We start from the raw sequence: 5,044 nt of genomic DNA on the forward strand, positions 1-5,044 counted from the left end.
TCGACATCCATTTTCATCCCTATGTTTATTATTATTATTATTATTATATTTATTATTATTTTCAGGTTACAAACCCAACTGGGCCCAGCTACAACTCAAGATCCAAGCCCAACTCAAGCAACCCATACTCGAAGCCCAACAAAACCTGCCCTATCCAAATCCAAGCCCAACTAAACTAAAAACTAGGGTTTGAAACCCTAGGGTTTCCATCTTCTGCCTCAGTGGCATAGCCTTCAAGCATCACCGTCACCGCCGCCAGTCACTTCCAGAAAGGCCAAACCAAGCCTCCAATCACGCCGATCGAGCCGTCCCTGTCCAATCATAAAACCATTAATAAAAAATCAAAAAATCAGAAAAGAGAAAATAGTAAGCAAACAATCGATCCCGAAAATCTGGGATCTACAATAATCATGCAAGACAACCATCACTCCTCTTCCATATACTCACTAAACATAAAAGACAAAGAAAAAAGGGGAAATGAACTTTGTTTGGGGTTATAAAGTCATTGGTTTTCACTGTAAAAGTAGAGTTCGAGGGGAAAAAGAAAAAAGTTTAGATTTTTTTAAAGGGTCGAGAGGAATAGAGAAGAGATTCGAGTTAGTTTACTCACCTTTACTGTCGATTTACGACAGTCTTTGTTGTTTTCTTTCTTTTCACAACGAACAAATTGAATGGGGAGAGAGTTTTTATTTCATATTAGGGTTGAAAACAAAATACGAGGAAATGGGAATGAAACACTACAAGAAAATATACCTTTAATGACGCGCATTGCGCATCATCTATGGGTGCGGATGACACACAAATGCCTGTCGTTGAAGCCACCGACATGAATTTTTGATGACGCACAATTTTGTATCATAAATCTATGACACACATTTATGAAACACATTTATGACGCGCATTTATGACGCTCATTGCGCGTCATTGAAGCCCCCGTCATAAATGAAGATGACACATATTTGTGTGTCATAAATTTATGACACGCATGTATGACTTATATTGCGTGTCATTGAAGCCCCCGTCATAAATGAAGATGACACACATTTGTATGACTTACATTCTTGTGTCGTGATTGTATTTCGTAAATTATATATATATATATATATATATATTGTAGATTGACAAATAATCAAACTAAATCACATTTAATGTCTCATAATATTAAATATATATATATCATATTATATATTATAAGCAATCCATTTGTATACAATATATTCACACTACAAACAATTTACAATAAATGATTAGTCAAAGAAAACAAAGAAAACATGACATTGAGAAAGAACATATAACCATTATTATAAGTTAATAAACAAATACTAAAAGTTACAAATCTCCTTAAATGAATTCAACAATAGTCCTAGTTCACATAAAATTAGTTACCGCTACCTGCTCGGATTAGCCATGAGTTGTACTATCTATGCTGTACAAATAAGAATTCAAACCAAAGCCTATGACTCTCCACCAAATGCATCTAATGTCTATGTAAGTAGCACTGACTTTACCTTGCAGCAGATGCATCGCCATCACTCAACTGTCCCTGCTGGTCGCCCTCCTCTTCACCCCTCATAGTTCGTAGCACAAATTGTTTGACTTTGCACCGTTTATTGTTGAAGAGGCCCCTAGCGGAAGTAACAAATCCATCACCGGCGCCATCAGCTGAACGCTTAGGAAAGGCTCTTTTTTTATCAGTAGTTGTAGTTGGTTGTTGATTGTGTCCCTTGTCTTTGAATTTCTTGACCTACCAAAATGTCAAATAATTAAAATGAATATAAGTTCGGCACGGGTATATTCAATTTTTTTATAAGTTTCTTCATATAATCCCACACACATCTAATATGTGATGGTAGTGGATACTTTAAGAAAATCAAGAAACTGAACAACTATTATCATAGTTTATTGTAAAATTAAGCATTAGAAATTTCCATGTCCTAATCCAACAAATAGGAGGGAGACAAGACTGTTACGTTCTAAGTAAGAGTATATTCATAGGAAACATGTGAATCATTGTCAGCGTCATAGGAAACGGGAAATTGAAGTACTTGGGAGACAACACCCCACTGCAATAAGAAATAAATAATGTAACAATGGAGAGAATAAATTGCATAAACGAAAAGTTCATTCCTAATCAAATTGAAACCGAAAAAAAACATCATTGCTTTAGTTTTAACCTAAACCTAACTATCACAAGTAATGAATTAAGAAATTGAAGTACTTTTGTTGCATGATATTGTAAAGGGAGAATCATCTACTGCAGGAATGTTGTCCTGAAGCTATTTGTTCATTTTGCTCTTTATCAAGAAATATTTATCAAGAGAGGGAGAGAGAAGGTTAATCTTTACTTGATTTCCCCCTTCTTGAAGAGTGGCAACCTCTTGAGAAGTGAATTTAGCCATAGATACTGATTTAGCTCTGTGTGTGAACTTCCGACTGGAAACAATTAAAACCAGTAGCCGGTTTAGAAAATTTATTGACGTCTGACTATCATCAAATGCAGTCTCTTAGATATAAGCTAATCAGCAGCCGATATGTCAAGAAAACTCAACTTGCCAACCAAATTGAACACTTAATGTATTCCACTACAGGTGGTGCAAACAAATGTCCAGAAACTTGTGCAAACATATTGAGGCCCCTGTTCAGTTGACAATTAGCAAATAGCAACAATATGACAAAGAAAGTATAAGCACACCAAAATCTACGCATACAAATAAAAATCACATTCAATTTAGCATAAGGAAAATGCTCCAAAATCATATTTCAACAGAAAAATCACCAGAAGCAAAATTTCAGGAGGATATTCAAACAAATATTTATGGAATAAATAGAACTTCTCAAAAGGTTTAATAGTAAAGATTCCAAAAATATGAAAACTTTAATCATGTTTTCTGTTTGTGAAAAACTGATTAAGTAGTCAAACACATACATCCTATCTCACTAGACATAATCTTAGCAGCCCAGCTTATTTTCCATTTAAAAAAAATTAAAGTTATTATTCCATTAATACAGGGATAAATATAGGAGTATCAATAATACCAAAAATGCACCACAAGCATTATTGATTTCCCCAACATCACTGCCGCAAATGAGCAATCAATTCAAAGTCTATGTATATCAACAAGCACATCTATAACTAAAACTGGACCATTATTGGATAATTATGGAGTAACAACACATTTCCTTTCTCTTTCAGTTCTCTTTCACAATCAAATTGTTGTAACTTTTGTGTTTGTCATCAACAAGCGAGACGCCTGGTACTTGTTGTTTACAGGGCTATATACAGTAAGCACTAAATTTATAAACAAGTTGATGTGAAACTTGTAGCATCGGGTTCCCCTTTGAACATTAAGATTTATCTATTTTAACAATGTAATGTCAGTACTCCAAGAACAATTCACAGAAGATATGCAGTGATACACATGCTTCGTGATGCAGGGGAAGAAAATTTTCATTATTCAAATATAAGAAAAAGATATTGGTGAAAGTTAGATAGACGATGAGATAACAGGACGTAATTCTTGAAATATTTGCGGATTGATGGATCATAGAAGAAGGAATCATTAGAAGAGCTCAAACCAATGCCTTCTTGCCACGCCCAGTTGACATAGTGCGACTTTCCACCATATGGCTGCAAATTATTTACTAAGCTCAGAAGCATCCTGACTCCATGCTGCCTTGCTTCTGCAATGACATAATCTAAGGCCTGGAAAGATCTATATTCATCAACATAAATAACATTAACCGAGAAACTGTACTCTACTATCATACTTATCGCATTCGAGAACACAACCGAGTTGATTATTCAACGAATTTTGACAGATTTCTAATCAATCGGCCTAGAAATAGAAGCAAATTGAAATCCAAATAGCTTATCCTGCTATTCTCTTTCATTTCCAACTTTCTAGATTACAGTTTTAGAGAGCCATATCATATTTATATTCAAGACAATCCTAGTTTAGATTAGCAACTGTGAAATAATCTCTTGTAAATTTGAAACCAAAATGGCGCTTGCATTGAACACACATATCATATAGGATTGAGATAATACAACTGATAATTTACGATGCAAATATCAAAACTTACAAAAAAGAAAAACCCAAATCTCGAACAAATACCTTGAAAACTCGCTCATCGAATTGCCCTGGGGAAATCTGGAGAGCATTATAGCCACCGTCATTAAAGGCCCAGGTTCTACAAACAGTGAGACCCATCCTTGCACCAGCTTGAAGCATTGCACTGACCTCTAGTATTTTCCTCCACAGAATGGGACATTAACCAGTAAGAATTCCATCCATTAACGTAGAATGGTTTCCCATCTAAAAAGAAATGAGTCCCATTCCTTTCCACAAAACTTAATCCCCTTTCCCTAGGGAAACTACTAAGATTCAAATCACCAAAAGACATATAAATAAAAGCCATACACGAAGCAAATCCAAGAATTGGGTATAACATCCTATTGCCAGCCATCGTCTTCCTATATAGTAAGCAATCTGAAAATCAATCAACTTGCAAAAATCCCAGAAAAAAATAAGAAAAAAAAGAAAGATTATTTGGGTACACTTTTGGCTCTATTTCAACAAAGTTCCAAATTTTGAGGATACCCAAAGTGGAGATTACAGACTTGCAGTACCTTAAACTCCAATGCGAACGCAGATCTTTCTTCATAAGTTACACACACACACCAAAAAAATAGTATAAAGAAAACTCCTTTCAAGACATAACAAACATGGGCAGATAGATTTGCAAGTTCACGGGTTTCTATTCAGGATTTTGGGGGTTTTAATACCAAAAAACGAGACCTCATGAAGGAAGTGAAAAAGAAGGGGAAAAGATTAAGAGAGCTTCAAAGAAAAATGTAAGATTGGGAATGGTGGAATGTTGGTATCAACAATCTCAGATATAAGAACTGCACCTAATTTCCCCCCAGTTTTCTTGGATTTTACAATAGCTACTCCTGAAACAAACAAGTCTCTTTTATTCAGCAACACCCATGGATTAGATGGCCAATGTGATTACCTCCCCCTGCAATAAAACAAAAATGAAT

General features: G+C 35.1%; 1 pseudogene; it reads right to left on the reverse strand.

Moving 5' to 3' along the window:
• Positions 1–259: 259 nt before the first annotated feature.
• LOC120193151 lies at positions 260–4,467 on the reverse strand (annotated as a pseudogene).
• Between the last annotated feature and the right edge of the window lie 577 nt (positions 4,468–5,044).

The sequence above is a fragment of the Hibiscus syriacus genome, unplaced genomic scaffold (genome assembly GCF_006381635.1).
Source record: "Hibiscus syriacus cultivar Baekdansim isolate YM2019G1 unplaced genomic scaffold, ASM638163v2 tig00116989_pilon, whole genome shotgun sequence".
Taxonomy (NCBI): domain Eukaryota; kingdom Viridiplantae; phylum Streptophyta; class Magnoliopsida; order Malvales; family Malvaceae; genus Hibiscus; species Hibiscus syriacus.